Source organism: Colletes latitarsis, chromosome 14 (genome assembly GCF_051014445.1).
Source record: "Colletes latitarsis isolate SP2378_abdomen chromosome 14, iyColLati1, whole genome shotgun sequence".
In the NCBI taxonomy this organism is placed as follows: Eukaryota; Metazoa; Arthropoda; class Insecta; order Hymenoptera; family Colletidae; genus Colletes; species Colletes latitarsis.
In genome coordinates this window covers 5,335,156-5,353,122 of record NC_135147.1, presented here as the reverse complement: position 1 = coordinate 5,353,122, position 17,967 = coordinate 5,335,156, and positions in this window count along the sequence as shown.

Genomic DNA, 17,967 nt, shown 5'->3' with positions numbered 1-17,967 from the left:
TAACGCATGCTAGGTCTAGAGTAGGTCTGGGATTTGCCATCATCAGGCTCATGCTAGCGCATATTTCGCATACTTGTTGGCCAGATCCATGGGCTTTTACTGGTCTGGATCACGTAGTAACGTGGTACCACACTAATACATTCAATTAATCCTGGTCTCGAACGATATTTTAGAGAATAACGCATGTTAGGTCTGGGTTAGATCTGGGATTTGCTCTCATCAGGCTCATACTTTCGCATTCTTCACATACTTGTAGAACAGATCCTGGGTTTTTTCTGGTTTGGATCAGGCAGTAATGGGGTACCACACTGGAACAGTCGATTAAACCCGGTTTCGATCAATATTTTAGAGGATAACGCATGCTAGGTTTGGGTTAGGCCTGGGATTTACCCTCATTTCGCTCATACTTTCGCAATCATCACATACTTTTCGAGCAGAACCTGGGTTTTTTCTGGGTTGGATCACGTAGTAATGTGGTACCACAATGAAACAGTCGATTAAGCCTGGTCTCGGTCAATATTTTAGAGGATAACGCATGTTAGGTCTAGGTTAGGTCTGGGACTTGCCCTCATCAGGCTCATACTTTCGCATATTTCGCACACATGTTTGCCAGATCCTGGGCTTTTTCTGGTTTGGATTAGGCAGAAATGGGGTACCACACTGGAACAGTCGATTAAACCCGGTTTCGATCAATATTTTAGAGGACAACGCATGTTAGGTCTTGGTTAGGTCTACGATTTGCCCTCATTAGGCTCATGCAATCGCAAATTTCGCATTCTTGTTCCCCAGATCCTGGTCTCTTTCTGGATTGTATCACGTAGTAATGTGGTACCACGCAGGAACAGTTAATTAAGCCTGGCCACGATCATTATCTTAGATGATAATGCATGCTAGGTCTGGGCTAGGTCTGGGATTTGCCCACATCAGACTCATACTTTCGCATTCTTCACATACTTGTTGAGCAGATCCTGGATTTTTTCTGGTTTGGATCACGTAGCAATGTGGTACCACAATAAAACCGTCGATTAAACCCGGTTTCGATCAATATTTTAGAGGATGACGCATGTTATGTCTAGGTTAGGTCTAGGATTTGCTCTCAACAGGCTCATGCAATCGCATCTTTCGCACTATTGTTGGCCAAATCCTGGTCTTTTTCTGGATTGTATCACGTAGTAATGTGGTACCACGCAGAAACAGTCAATTAAGCCTGGCCACGATCAATATTTTAGATGATAATGCATGCTAGGTCTGGGTTAGGGCTGGGATTTGCCCACATCAGCCTCATACTTTCGCATTCTTCACATACTTGTTGAGCAGATCCGGAGATCTTTCTGGTTTGGATCACGTAGCAATGTGGTACCACGCTAAAACCGTCGATTAAACCTGGTTTCGATCAATATTATAGAGGATAACGCATGTAAGGTCAAGGTTTGGCATGGTATTTTCACCAATCAGGCTCATACTTTCGCATAATTCGCATACTTGTTGGCCAGATCCTGGGCTTTTTCTGGTTTGGATCAGGTAGTAATGTGGTACCGCACTGAAAGAGTCGATTAAACCTGGTTTCGATGAATATTTTAGAGGATAACGCATGTTAGGTCTAGGTCAGGTCTGGGATTTGCCCTCATCAGGCTCATACCTTCGCATATTTCGCATTCTTGTTGGCCAGAACCTGGTCTTTTTCTGGATTGTGTCACGTAGTAATATGGTACCACACAGAATCGGTCAACTAAACCTGGCCACGATCAATATTTTTGAGGATAACGCATGTTATGTCTGGGTTAGGTCTGGGATTTGCCATCATCAGGCTCATGCAATCGCATATTTCGCATTCATATTGGCCAGATCCTGGTCTTTTTCTGGATTGTGTCACGTAGTAATATGGTACCACACAGAATCAGTCAACTAAACCTGGCCACGATCAATATTTTTGAGGATAACGCGTGCTAGGTCTGGGTTAGGACCGAGATTTGACCTCATCAGATTCATACTTTCGCATTCTTCACATACTTGATGAACAGATCCTAGGTTTTTTCTGGGTTGGATCACGTAGTAATGTGGTACCATAATGAAACAGTCGATTAAGCCTGGTCTCGGACAATATTTTAGAGGATATCCCATGCTAGGTCTGCGTTAGGTCTGGTATTTGCCCTCATTTGGCTCATACTTTCGCATTTTTAACAAACATGTTGAACAGATCCTGGGTTTTTTCTGGTTTGGATCAGGCAGTAATGGGGTACCACACTGGAACAGTCGATAAAACCCGGTTTCGATCAATATTTTAGAGGATAACCCATGCTTGGTCTGGGTTAGGTCTGGTATTTGCCCTCATTTGGCTCATACTTTCGCATTCTTCACATACTTGTTGAACAGATCCTGGGTTTTTTCTGGTTTGGATCAGGTAGTAATATGGTACCACACTGGAGCAGTCGATTAAACCCGGTTTCGATCAATATTTTAGAGGATGACGCATGTTAGGTCTAGGTTAGGTCTAGGGTTTGCTCTCAGCAGGCTCATACTTTCGCATATTTCGCACACTTTTTGTTCAGATCCTGGGTTTTTTCTGGTTTGGATCAGGCAGTAATGGGGTACCACACTGGAACAGTCGATTAAACCCGGTTTCGATCAATATTTTAGAGGATAACCCATGCTAGGTCTGGGTTAGGTCTGGGATTTGCCCTCATCAGGCTCATACTTTCGCATATTTCGCACACTTTTTGGCCAGACCCTGGGTTTCTTCTGGTTTGGATCGGGCTATAATATGGTACCACACTGGAGCAGTCGATTAAACCCGGTTTCGATCAATATTTTAGAGGATGACGCATGTTAGGTCTAGGTTAGGTCTAGGGTTTGCTCTCAGCAGGCTCATACTTTCGCATATTTCGCACACTTTTTGTTCAGATCTTGGGTTTTTTCTGGTTTGGATCAGGTAGTATTGTGGTCCCACACTGGAACAGTCGATTAAACTCGGTTGCGATCAATATTTTAGAGGATAACGCATGTTAGGTCTGGGTTAGGTCTGGTATTTGCCCTCATTTGGCTCATACTTTCGCATATTTCGCACACTTGTTGGCCAGATCCTGGGTTTTTTCTGGTTTGGATCAGGCAGTAATGGGGTACCACACTGGAACAGTCGATTAAACCCGGTTTCGATCAATATTTTAGAGGATAAGCCATGCTAGGTCTGGGTTAGGTCTGGGATTTGCCCTCATCAGGCTCATGCAATCGCAAATTTCGCATTCATGTCGGCCAGATCCTGGTCCTTTTCCGGATTGCATCACGTAGGAATCTGGTACCACACAGAAACAGTCAATTAAACCTGGTGTCGATCAATATTTTACAGGATAACGCATGCTAGGTCTGGGTTAGGTCTTGTATTTGCCCTCATTTGGCTCATACTTTCGCGTTCCTCACATACTTGTTGAACAGATCCTGGGTTTTTTCTGTTTTGGATCAGGTAGTAATGTGGTCCCACACTGGAACACTCGATTAAACTCGGTTGCGATCAATATTTTAGAGGATAACGCATGTTAGGTCTGGGTTAGGTCTGGTATTTGCCCTCATTTGGCTCATACTTTCGCATATTTCGCACACTTGTTGGCCAGATCCTGGGTTTTTTCTGGATTGTGTCACGTAGTAATCTGGTACCACACAGAAACAGTCAATTAAACCTGGTTTCGATGAATATTTTACAGGATAACGCATGCTAGGTCTGAGATAGGTCTTGTATTTGCCCTCATTTGGCTCATACTTTCGCATTCCTCACATACTTGTTGAACAGATACTGGGTTTTCTCAGGTTTGGATCAGGTAGTAATGTGGTCCCACACTGGAACAGTCGATTAAACCCGGTTTCGATCAATATTTTATGGGATAACGCATGTTATGTCTAGGTTAGGTCTAGGATTTGCTCTCAAGAGGCTCATGCAATCGCATCTTTCGCACTATTGTTGGCCAAATCCTGGTTTTTTTCTGGATTGTATCACGTAGTAATATGGTACCACACAGAATCAGTCAACTAAACCTGGCCACGATCAATATTTTTGAGGATAACGCATGTTAGGTCCCGGTTAGGTCTACGATTTGCCCTCATTAGGCTCATGCAATCGCAAATTTCGCATTCTTGTTGCCCAGATCCTGGTCTCTTTCTGGATTGTATCACGTAGTAATGTGGTACCACGCAGGAACAGTTAATTAACCCTGGCCACGATCAATATTTTAGATGATAATGCATGCTAGGTCTGGGCTAGGTCTGGGATTTGCCCACATCAGACTCATACTTTCGCATTCTTCACATACTTGTTGAGCAGATCCTGGATTTTTTCTGGTTTGGATCACGTAACAATGTGGTACCACAATAAAACCGTCGATTAAACCCGGTTTCGATCAATATTTTAGAGGATGACGCATGTTATGTCTAGGTTAGGTCTAGGATTTGCTCTCAAGAGGCTCATGCAATCGCATCTTTCGCACTATTGTTGTACAAATCCTGGTTTTTTTCTGGATTGTATCACGTAGTAATGTGGTACCACGCAGAACCAGTCAATTAAGCCTGGCCACGATTAATATTTTAGATGATAATGCATGCTAGGTCTGGGTTAGGGCTGGGATTTGCCCACATCAGCCTCATACTTTCGCATTCTTAACATACTTGTTGAGCAGATCCGGAGATCTTTCTGGTTTGGTTCACGTAGCAATGTGGTACCACGCTAAAACCGTCGATTAAACCTGGTTTCGATCAATATTATAGAGGATAACGCATGTAAGGTCAAGGTTTGGCATGGGATTTTCACCGATCAGGCTCATACTTTCGCATAATTCGCATACTTGTTGGCCAGATCCTAGGCTTTTTCTGGTTTGGATCAGGTAGTAATGTGGTACCGCACTGAAAGAGTCGATTAAACCTGGTTTCGATGAATATTTTAGAGGATAACGCATGTTAGGTCTAGGTCAGGTCTGGGATTTGCCCTCATCAGGCTCATACTTTCGTATATTTCGCACACTTGAAGAACAGATCCTGGGTTTTTTCTGGATTGTGTCACGTTGTAACATGGTACCACACAGAATCAGTCAACTAAACCTGGCCACGATCAATATTTTTGAGGATAACGCATGCTAGGTCTGGGTTAGGTTTGGGACTTGCCCACATCAGGCTCATACTTTCGCATATTTCGCACACATGTTGGCCAGATCGTGGGTTTTTTCTGGTTTTGATCAGGCAGAAATGGGGTACCACACTGGAACAGTCGATTAAACCCGGTTTCGATCAATATTTTAGAGGATAACCCATGCTAGGTCTGGGTTAGGTCTGGTATTTGCCCTCATTTGGCTCATACTTTCGCATATTTCGGACACATGTTGGCCAGATCGTGGGTTTTTTCTGGTTTGGATCAGGCAGAAATGGGGTACCACACTGGAACAGTCGATTAAACCCGGTTTCGATCAATATTTTAGAGGATAACCCATGCTAGGTCTGGGTTAGGTCAGCTATTTGCCCTCATTTGGCTCATACTTTCGCATATTTCGCACACATGTTGGCCAGATCGTGGGTTTTTTCTGGTTTGGATCAGGCAGAAATGGGGTACCACACTGGAATAGTCGATTAAACCCGGTTTCGATCAATATTTTAGAGGATACCCCATGCTAGGCCTGGGTTAGGTCTGGTATTTGCCCTCATCAGGCTCATACTATCGCATATTTCGCATACTTGTTGGCCAGATCCTGGGTTTTTTCCGGTTTGGATCAGGCAATAATGTGGTACCACACTGAACCAGTCAATTAAACCTATTTTCGATCAATATTTTAGATGATAATGCTTGCTAGGTCTGGGTTAGGTCTAGGATTTGCCCATATCAGCCTCATACCTTCGCATTCTTCACCTAGTTGTTAAACAGCTCCTGGGTTTTTTCTGGGTTGGATCAGGCAGTAATGTGGTACCACACTGGAACAGTCGATTAAACGCGGTTGCGATCAATATTTTAGAGGATAGCGCATGTTAGGTCTAGGTTAGGTCTGGTATTTGCCCTCATTTGGCTCATACTTTCGCATTTTTAACAAACTGGTTGGATAGATCCTGGGTTTTTTCTGGTTTGGATCAGGTAGTAATATGGTACCATACTGGAACAGTCGATTAAACCCGGTTTCGATCAATATTTTACAGGATAACGCATGTTAGGTCTAGGTTAGGTCTGGGATTTGCCCACATCAGCCTCATACTTTCGCATTCTTCACATACTTGTTGAGCAGATCCTGGGTTTTTTCTGGTTTGTATCACGTAGTAATGTGGTACCACAATAAAACAGTCGATTAAACCTGGTTTCGATCAATATTATAGAGGATAACGCATGTAAGGTCTGGGTTAGGTCTGGAATTTGCCCTCATCTGGCTCATACAATCGCATATTTGGCATTCTTGTTGGCCAGATCCTGGTCTTCTTCTGGTTTGAATCACGTAGTATTGTGGTAACGCACAGAAACAGTCAATTAAACCTGGCCACGATCAATATTTTAGAGGATAACGCATGCTAGGTCCGGGTTATGCCTAGGATTTGCCCTCATCAGGCTGATAATTTCGCATTCTTCACATACTTGTTGAACAGATCCTGGTCCTCTTCTGGTTTGAATCACGTAGTAATTTGGTACCACACAGAAACAGTCAATTAAGCCTGGCCAGGATCAATATTTTAGAGGATAACGCATGTTAGGTCTAGGTTAGGTCTGGGATTTGCCATCATCAGGCTCATGCAATCGCATATTTCGCACACTTTTTGGCCAGAGGCCGGGTTTTTTCTGGTTTGGATCAGGCAGTAATGGTGTACCACACTGGAACAGTCGATTAATCCCGGTTTCGATCAATATTTTACAGGATAACGCATGTTAGGTCTAGGTTAGGTCTGGTACTTGCCCTCATCAGGCTCATACTTTTTTTTTTTTTTTTTTTTTTTTTTTTTTTTTTTTTTTTTGTCGTGGGGAAAATCTTCGAAAGACTCCCTCCCACCTCCTTGGGGAGAGGTGGGAGGGGTGTGTGGGATTCCCCGCGCCCGTACAACGACAGGCGCGGGACCTACCCACTAAAAACCCCACGGTGACCCTTCGGCACGCTTTGGGAGGATACCGGGAATCGCTCGAAGCATTCTTCCGGTATCCTCCCCGTGCCCGCGCTTTCGCGCCCATCCCCCGGGGGGACAATCGGTCCCCCCAGTAGACACACTGCCTCATAGCGGCGGGACGGGGCCACTCCATCCCGCCGCTATCCGTCCCGGGGCCGCGTTTAGTGGCGGCTGCGAGCCCCAACTCGCAACCGCCCGCGACCCCGTTTCCACCCCTCGGCGGCCGGGCGTTCATGGCCGCACCAGACCGCCGAGGGTGCCTCCCCTTGCGTCGGACCGGTAGGGGAAGGCACTCCTACCCCCAACCGGTCCGACCCGGCGCCGCCTGCCGGGAGGAAGGTCCCCTCAGGACCCCCCTCCCAGCCTAGGTCATCCGCCACGCCGAGGCGGCCGCCCGCGACGCCTCGCGACCGGGCGACGACCTCGGGCCACCGCACGAGCGCGCGCTTCAGCACGCCGCTGAAGCTCGCGCTCCCTCCCCGCGGCCTCCTTCTGCAACATTACGTTCTCGCAGAAGGAGGCCACGGCCCTCCACTTCTCCTCGCTGCCGAGCATGGCGCGCACCACGCCCGGCAGCGAGACATCCCGCCCGACGACGCCGACCAGGACACGGCGCTCCCCCTCCCACGCGGGGCATACCTCCAGGGTATGATCCGCCGCGTCCTGCTCGGCGTCGCAGTGGCAGCAACGCGCCGTCGGCTCCTTCCCTATCCGGCACAGGTATCTTCCGAAGCTGCCATGCCCGGAAAATACCTGTGCCAGCCGGTAGGTGAGGCTGCCATGGCCTCTGTCCAGCCACTCCTTCAGGAGTGGCCGAACAGCCCCGACAGTCCGGTGCCCCGCGGTTGGCAGAGCCAGCCGCTCCTGCCACGCGAGCAACACGGACTGCCGGGCCTGGCGCTTCAAATCGCCCCAAGCAGGTTCCTGCCCGCCCGGGACCGCCCCCACCCCAGCGCGACGGTCGACGCGGTGCCGGTACATCACCGCGTGCGACCGCGCGAGCAGGTCCATGGGCGGCATCCCCGCTAGAACCGTCGCCGCCTCATGTGACATGGTCCGATACCCGCGGACGACCCTGAGCGCCATGCGCCTCTGCACCCGACGCAGCATAGTCATGCTGCGCCGGGAGGCAGCCAGGTCGTCCGCCCAGACGGGGGCCCCGTATAGGGCCACCGACTGGACCATTGCCACATAGAGGCGACGAACTCGGCCCGCCGGGCCCCCCAGGTTGGGCAGGATCCGGCCCAGAGCCGCAACCATCCTTTCCAACCGGGGGACCAATCAGGCTCATACTTTCGCATTCTTCACATATTTGTTGAACAGATCCTGGGTGTCTTCTGGTTCGGAACAGGTAGTAATATGGTACCACACTGGAACAGTCGATGAATCCTGGTCTCGACCAATATTTGAGAGGATAACGCATGCTAGGTTTGGGTTAGGTCTGGGATTTGCCCTCACCAGTCTCATACAATCGCATATTTTGCATTCACGTTGGCCAGATCCTGGTCTTCTTCTGGTTTGAATCACGTAGTAATTTGGTACCACACAGAAACAGTCAATTAAGCCTGGCCAGGATCAATATTTTAGAGGATAACGCATGTTAGGTCTAGGTTAGGTCTGGGATTTGCCATCATCAGGCTCATGCAATCGCATATTTCGCACACTTTTTGGCCAGAGGCCGGGTTTTTTCTGGTTTGGATCAGGCAGTAATGGTGTACCACACTGGAACAGTCGATTAAACCCGGTTTCGATCAATATTTTAGAGGATAACGCCTGTTAGGTCTGGGTTAGGTCTGGGATTTGCCCTCATTTGGCTCACACTTTCGCATTTTTAACAAACATGTTGACCAGATCGTGTGTTTATGCTGGTTCGGAACACGTAGTAATCTGGTACCACACTGAAACAGTCAATTAAACCTATTTTCGATCAATATTTCAGAGGATAACGCATGTTAGGTCTGGGTTAGGCATGGGATTTGCTCCCATCAGGCTCATACTTTCGCATAATTCGCATACTTGTTGGCCAGATCCTGGGCTTTTTCTGGTTTGGATCAGGTAGTAATGTGGTACCAGAATGAAAGAGTCGTTTAAACGACTGGTTTCGATGAACATTTTACAGGATAACGCATGTTAGGTCTAGGTCAGGTCTGGGATTTGCCCTCATCAGGCTCATATAATCGCATATTTCGCATTCGTGTTGGCCAGATCCTGGTCTTCTCCTGGATTGAGTCACGCAGTATTGTGGTACGACACAGAAACAGTCAATTAAACCTGGCCACGATCAATATTTTAGAGGATAACGCATGCTGGGTCTGGGTTAGGCCTGGGATTTGGCCTCATCCGACTCATACTTTCGCTTTCTTAAAATACTTGATTAACAGATCCTGGGTGTTTTTCCGGTTAGGATCAGGTAGTAATATGGTACCACACTGGAACAGTCGATTAAACCCGGTTTCGATCAATATTTTAGAGGATAACGCCTGTTAGGTCTAAGTTAGGTCTGGCACTTACTATCATCAGGCTCATACTTTCGCATATTTCGCACACTTGTTGGCCAGATCCCGGTCTTTTTCGGGATTGTATCACGTAGTATTGTGGTACCACACAGAAACAGTCAATTACCCCTGGCCATGATCAATATTTTAGAGGACAACGCATGTTAGGACTGGTTTAGGTTTGGGACTTGCCCTCATCAGGCTCATACTTTCGCATATTTCGCACACTTGTTGGCCAGATCCTGGGTTTTTTCTGGTTTGGTTCAGGCAGTAATGGGGTACCACACTGGAACAGTCGATTAAACCCGGTTTCGATCCATATTTTAGAGGATAACGCATGCTAGGTCTGGGTTAGGTCTGGGATTTGCCCTCATTTGGCTCATACTTTCGCATACTTCACATACTTGTTGAACAGATCCTGAGTTTTTTCTGGTTTGGATCAGGTAGTAATGTGGAACCAGAATGAAAGAGTCGTTTAAACCTGGTTTCGATGAACATTTTAGAGGATAACGCATGTTAGGTCTAGGTCAGGTCTGGGATTTGCCCTCATCAGGCTCATATAGTCGCATATTTCGCATTCGTGTTGGCCAGATCCTGATCTTCTCCTGGATTGAGCCACGTAGTATTGTGGAACCACACAGAAACAGTCAATTAAACCTGGCCATGATGAATATTATAGAGGATAACGCATGCTAGGTCTGGGTTAGGTCTGGGATTTGCCCTCATCAGGCTCATGCAATCGCATATTTCGCATTCCTGTTGACCAGATCGTGTGTTTGTACTGGTTTGGAACACGTAGTAATCTGGTACCACACTGAAACAGTCAATTAAACCTATTTGCGATCAATATTTTACAGGATAACGCATGTTAGGTCTAGGTCAGGTCTGGGATTTGCTCTCATCAGGCTCATACTTTCGCATATTTCGCACACTTGTTGGCCAGATCCTGGGTTTTTGTCTGGTATGGATCAGGTAGTAATGTGGTACCAGAATGAAAGAGTCGATTAAACCTGGTTTCGATGAATATTTTAGACGATAACGCATGTTAGGTCTAGGTCAGGTCTGGGATTTGCCCTCATCAGGCTCATATAATCGCATATTTCGCATTCTTGTTGGCCAGATCCTGCTCTTCTTCTGGATTGAGTCACGTAGTATTGTGGTAACACACAGAAACAGTCAATTAAACCTGGCCATGATCAATATTTTAGAGGATAACGCGTGCTAGGTCTGGGTTAGGCCTGGGATTTGGCCTCATCCGACTCATACTTTCGCTTTCTTAAAATACTTGTTTAACAGATCCTGGGTTTTTTTCCGGTTTGGATCAGGTAGTAATATGGTACCACACTGGAACAGTCGATTAAACCCGGTTTCGATCAATATTTTAGAGGATAACGCCTGTTAGGTCTAAGTTAGGTCTGGCACTTACTATCATCAGGCTCATACTTTCGCATATTTCGCACACTTGTTGGCCAGATCCTGGTCTATTTCGGGATTGTATCACGTAGTATTGTGGTACCACACAGAAACAGTCAATTAAGCCTGGCCACGATCAATATTTTAGATGATAACGCATGCTAGGTCTGGGTTAGGTCTGGGATTTGCCCACATCAGCCTCATACTTTCGCATTCTTCACATACTTGTTGAACAGATCCTGAGTTTTTTCTGGTTTGGATCAGGTAGTTATATGGTACCACACTGGAACAGTCGATTAAACCCGGCTTCGATCAATATTTTAGAGGATAACGCATGCTAGGTCTGGGTTAGGTCTGGGATTTGCCCTCATTTGGCTCACACTTTCGCATTTTTAACAAACATGTTGACCAGATCGTGTGTTTAAACTGGTTTGGAACACGTAGTAATCTGGTACCACACTGAAACAGTCAATTAAACCTATTTTCGATCAATATTTCAGAGGATAACGCATGTTAGGTCTGGGTTAGGCATGGGATTTGCTCCCATCAGGCTCATACTTTCGCATAATTCGCATACTTGTTGGCCAGATCCTGGGCTTTTTCTGGTTTGGATCAGGTAGTAATGTGGTACCAGAATGAAAGAGTCGTTTAAACCTGGTTTCGATGAACATTTTAGAGGATAACGCATGTTAGGTCTAGGTCAGGTCTGGGATTTGCCCTCATCAGGCTCATATAATCGCATATTTCGCATTCTTGTTGGCCAGATCCTGGTCTTCTCCTGGATTGAGTCACGTAGTATTGTGGTACCACACAGAAACAGTCAATTAAACCTGGCCACGATCAATATTTTAGAAGATAACGCGTGCTAGGTCTGGGTTAGGCCTGGGATTTGGCCTCATCCGACTCATACTTTCGCTTTCTTAAAATACTTGTTTAACAGATCCTGGGTTTTTTTCCGGTTTGGATCAGGTAGTAATATGGTACCACACTGGAACAGTCGATTAAACCCGGTTTCGATTAATATTTTAGAGGATAACGCCTGTTAGGTCTAAGTTAGGTCTGGCACTTACTATCATCAGGCTCATACTTTCGCATATTTCGCACACTTGTTGGCCAGATCCTGGTCTTTTTCGGGATTGTATCACGTAGTATTGTGGTACCACACAGAAACAGTCAATTAAGCCTGGCCACGATCAATATTTTAGATGATAACGCATGCTAGGTCTGGGTTAGGTCTGGGATTTGCCCACATCAGCCTCATACTTTCGCATTCTTCACATACTTGTTGAACAGATCCTGAGTTTTTTCTGGTTTGGATCAGGTAGTTATATGGTACCACACTGGAACAGTCGATTAAACCCGGCTTCGATCAATATTTTAGAAGATAACGCATGCTAGGTCTGGGTTAGGTCTGGGATTTGCCCTCATTTGGCTCACACTTTCGCATTTTTAACAAACATGTTGACCAGATCGTGTGTTTAAACTGGTTTGGAACACGTAGTAATCTGGTACCACACTGGAATAGTCGATTAAACCCGGTTTCGATCAATATTTTAGAGGATACCCCATGCTAGGCCTGGGTTAGGTCTGGTATTTGCCCTCATCAGGCTCATACTATCGCATATTTCGCATACTTGTTGGCCAGATCCTGGGTTTTTTCCGGTTTGGATCAGGCAATAATGTGGTACCACACTGAACCAGTCAATTAAACCTATTTTCGATCAATATTTTAGATGATAATGCTTGCTAGGTCTGGGTTAGGTCTAGGATTTGCCCATATCAGCCTCATACCTTCGCATTCTTCACCTAGTTGTTAAACAGCTCCTGGGTTTTTTCTGGGTTGGATCAGGCAGTAATGTGGTACCACACTGGAACAGTCGATTAAACGCGGTTGCGATCAATATTTTAGAGGATAGCGCATGTTAGGTCTAGGTTAGGTCTGGTATTTGCCCTCATTTGGCTCATACTTTCGCATTTTTAACAAACTGGTTGGATAGATCCTGGGTTTTTTCTGGTTTGGATCAGGTAGTAATATGGTACCATACTGGAACAGTCGATTAAACCCGGTTTCGATCAATATTTTACAGGATAACGCATGTTAGGTCTAGGTTAGGTCTGGGATTTGCCCACATCAGCCTCATACTTTCGCATTCTTCACATACTTGTTGAGCAGATCCTGGGTTTTTTCTGGTTTGTATCACGTAGTAATGTGGTACCACAATAAAACAGTCGATTAAACCTGGTTTCGATCAATATTATAGAGGATAACGCATGTAAGGTCTGGGTTAGGTCTGGAATTTGCCCTCATCTGGCTCATACAATCGCATATTTGGCATTCTTGTTGGCCAGATCCTGGTCTTCTTCTGGTTTGAATCACGTAGTATTGTGGTAACGCACAGAAACAGTCAATTAAACCTGGCCACGATCAATATTTTAGAGGATAACGCATGCTAGGTCCGGGTTATGCCTAGGATTTGCCCTCATCAGGCTGATAATTTCGCATTCTTCACATACTTGTTGAACAGATCCTGGTCCTCTTCTGGTTTGAATCACGTAGTAATTTGGTACCACACAGAAACAGTCAATTAAGCCTGGCCAGGATCAATATTTTAGAGGATAACGCATGTTAGGTCTAGGTTAGGTCTGGGATTTGCCATCATCAGGCTCATGCAATCGCATATTTCGCACACTTTTTGGCCAGAGGCCGGGTTTTTTCTGGTTTGGATCAGGCAGTAATGGTGTACCACACTGGAACAGTCGATTAATCCCGGTTTCGATCAATATTTTACAGGATAACGCATGTTAGGTCTAGGTTAGGTCTGGTACTTGCCCTCATCAGGCTCATACTTTTTTTTTTTTTTTTTTTTTTTTTTTTTTTTTTTTTTTTTGTCGTGGGGAAAATCTTCGAAAGACTCCCTCCCACCTCCTTGGGGAGAGGTGGGAGGGGTGTGTGGGATTCCCCGCGCCCGTACAACGACAGGCGCGGGACCTACCCACTAAAAACCCCACGGTGACCCTTCGGCACGCTTTGGGAGGATACCGGGAATCGCTCGAAGCATTCTTCCGGTATCCTCCCCGTGCCCGCGCTTTCGCGCCCATCCCCCGGGGGGACAATCGGTCCCCCCAGTAGACACACTGCCTCATAGCGGCGGGACGGGGCCACTCCATCCCGCCGCTATCCGTCCCGGGGCCGCGTTTAGTGGCGGCTGCGAGCCCCAACTCGCAACCGCCCGCGACCCCGTTTCCACCCCTCGGCGGCCGGGCGTTCATGGCCGCACCAGACCGCCGAGGGTGCCTCCCCTTGCGTCGGACCGGTAGGGGAAGGCACTCCTACCCCCAACCGGTCCGACCCGGCGCCGCCTGCCGGGAGGAAGGTCCCCTCAGGACCCCCCTCCCAGCCTAGGTCATCCGCCACGCCGAGGCGGCCGCCCGCGACGCCTCGCGACCGGGCGACGACCTCGGGCCACCGCACGAGCGCGCGCTTCAGCACGCCGCTGAAGCTCGCGCTCCCTCCCCGCGGCCTCCTTCTGCAACATTACGTTCTCGCAGAAGGAGGCCACGGCCCTCCACTTCTCCTCGCTGCCGAGCATGGCGCGCACCACGCCCGGCAGCGAGACATCCCGCCCGACGACGCCGACCAGGACACGGCGCTCCCCCTCCCACGCGGGGCATACCTCCAGGGTATGATCCGCCGCGTCCTGCTCGGCGTCGCAGTGGCAGCAACGCGCCGTCGGCTCCTTCCCTATCCGGCACAGGTATCTTCCGAAGCTGCCATGCCCGGAAAATACCTGTGCCAGCCGGTAGGTGAGGCTGCCATGGCCTCTGTCCAGCCACTCCTTCAGGAGTGGCCGAACAGCCCCGACAGTCCGGTGCCCCGCGGTTGGCAGAGCCAGCCGCTCCTGCCACGCGAGCAACACGGACTGCCGGGCCTGGCGCTTCAAATCGCCCCAAGCAGGTTCCTGCCCGCCCGGGACCGCCCCCACCCCAGCGCGACGGTCGACGCGGTGCCGGTACATCACCGCGTGCGACCGCGCGAGCAGGTCCATGGGCGGCATCCCCGCTAGAACCGTCGCCGCCTCATGTGACATGGTCCGATACCCGCGGACGACCCTGAGCGCCATGCGCCTCTGCACCCGACGCAGCATAGTCATGCTGCGCCGGGAGGCAGCCAGGTCGTCCGCCCAGACGGGGGCCCCGTATAGGGCCACCGACTGGACCATTGCCACATAGAGGCGACGAACTCGGCCCGCCGGGCCCCCCAGGTTGGGCAGGATCCGGCCCAGAGCCGCAACCATCCTTTCCAACCGGGGGACCAATCAGGCTCATACTTTCGCATTCTTCACATATTTGTTGAACAGATCCTGGGTGTCTTCTGGTTCGGAACAGGTAGTAATATGGTACCACACTGGAACAGTCGATGAATCCTGGTCTCGACCAATATTTGAGAGGATAACGCATGCTAGGTTTGGGTTAGGTCTGGGATTTGCCCTCACCAGTCTCATACAATCGCATATTTTGCATTCACGTTGGCCAGATCCTGGTCTTCTTCTGGTTTGAATCACGTAGTAATTTGGTACCACACAGAAACAGTCAATTAAGCCTGGCCAGGATCAATATTTTAGAGGATAACGCATGTTAGGTCTAGGTTAGGTCTGGGATTTGCCATCATCAGGCTCATGCAATCGCATATTTCGCACACTTTTTGGCCAGAGGCCGGGTTTTTTCTGGTTTGGATCAGGCAGTAATGGTGTACCACACTGGAACAGTCGATTAAACCCGGTTTCGATCAATATTTTAGAGGATAACGCCTGTTAGGTCTGGGTTAGGTCTGGGATTTGCCCTCATTTGGCTCACACTTTCGCATTTTTAACAAACATGTTGACCAGATCGTGTGTTTATGCTGGTTCGGAACACGTAGTAATCTGGTACCACACTGAAACAGTCAATTAAACCTATTTTCGATCAATATTTCAGAGGATAACGCATGTTAGGTCTGGGTTAGGCATGGGATTTGCTCCCATCAGGCTCATACTTTCGCATAATTCGCATACTTGTTGGCCAGATCCTGGGCTTTTTCTGGTTTGGATCAGGTAGTAATGTGGTACCAGAATGAAAGAGTCGTTTAAACGACTGGTTTCGATGAACATTTTACAGGATAACGCATGTTAGGTCTAGGTCAGGTCTGGGATTTGCCCTCATCAGGCTCATATAATCGCATATTTCGCATTCGTGTTGGCCAGATCCTGGTCTTCTCCTGGATTGAGTCACGCAGTATTGTGGTACGACACAGAAACAGTCAATTAAACCTGGCCACGATCAATATTTTAGAGGATAACGCATGCTGGGTCTGGGTTAGGCCTGGGATTTGGCCTCATCCGACTCATACTTTCGCTTTCTTAAAATACTTGATTAACAGATCCTGGGTGTTTTTCCGGTTAGGATCAGGTAGTAATATGGTACCACACTGGAACAGTCGATTAAACCCGGTTTCGATCAATATTTTAGAGGATAACGCCTGTTAGGTCTAAGTTAGGTCTGGCACTTACTATCATCAGGCTCATACTTTCGCATATTTCGCACACTTGTTGGCCAGATCCCGGTCTTTTTCGGGATTGTATCACGTAGTATTGTGGTACCACACAGAAACAGTCAATTACCCCTGGCCATGATCAATATTTTAGAGGACAACGCATGTTAGGACTGGTTTAGGTTTGGGACTTGCCCTCATCAGGCTCATACTTTCGCATATTTCGCACACTTGTTGGCCAGATCCTGGGTTTTTTCTGGTTTGGTTCAGGCAGTAATGGGGTACCACACTGGAACAGTCGATTAAACCCGGTTTCGATCCATATTTTAGAGGATAACGCATGCTAGGTCTGGGTTAGGTCTGGGATTTGCCCTCATTTGGCTCATACTTTCGCATACTTCACATACTTGTTGAACAGATCCTGAGTTTTTTCTGGTTTGGATCAGGTAGTAATGTGGAACCAGAATGAAAGAGTCGTTTAAACCTGGTTTCGATGAACATTTTAGAGGATAACGCATGTTAGGTCTAGGTCAGGTCTGGGATTTGCCCTCATCAGGCTCATATAGTCGCATATTTCGCATTCGTGTTGGCCAGATCCTGATCTTCTCCTGGATTGAGCCACGTAGTATTGTGGAACCACACAGAAACAGTCAATTAAACCTGGCCATGATGAATATTATAGAGGATAACGCATGCTAGGTCTGGGTTAGGTCTGGGATTTGCCCTCATCAGGCTCATGCAATCGCATATTTCGCATTCCTGTTGACCAGATCGTGTGTTTGTACTGGTTTGGAACACGTAGTAATCTGGTACCACACTGAAACAGTCAATTAAACCTATTTGCGATCAATATTTTACAGGATAACGCATGTTAGGTCTAGGTCAGGTCTGGGATTTGCTCTCATCAGGCTCATACTTTCGCATATTTCGCACACTTGTTGGCCAGATCCTGGGTTTTTGTCTGGTATGGATCAGGTAGTAATGTGGTACCAGAATGAAAGAGTCGATTAAACCTGGTTTCGATGAATATTTTAGACGATAACGCATGTTAGGTCTAGGTCAGGTCTGGGATTTGCCCTCATCAGGCTCATATAATCGCATATTTCGCATTCTTGTTGGCCAGATCCTGCTCTTCTTCTGGATTGAGTCACGTAGTATTGTGGTAACACACAGAAACAGTCAATTAAACCTGGCCATGATCAATATTTTAGAGGATAACGCGTGCTAGGTCTGGGTTAGGCCTGGGATTTGGCCTCATCCGACTCATACTTTCGCTTTCTTAAAATACTTGTTTAACAGATCCTGGGTTTTTTTCCGGTTTGGATCAGGTAGTAATATGGTACCACACTGGAACAGTCGATTAAACCCGGTTTCGATCAATATTTTAGAGGATAACGCCTGTTAGGTCTAAGTTAGGTCTGGCAC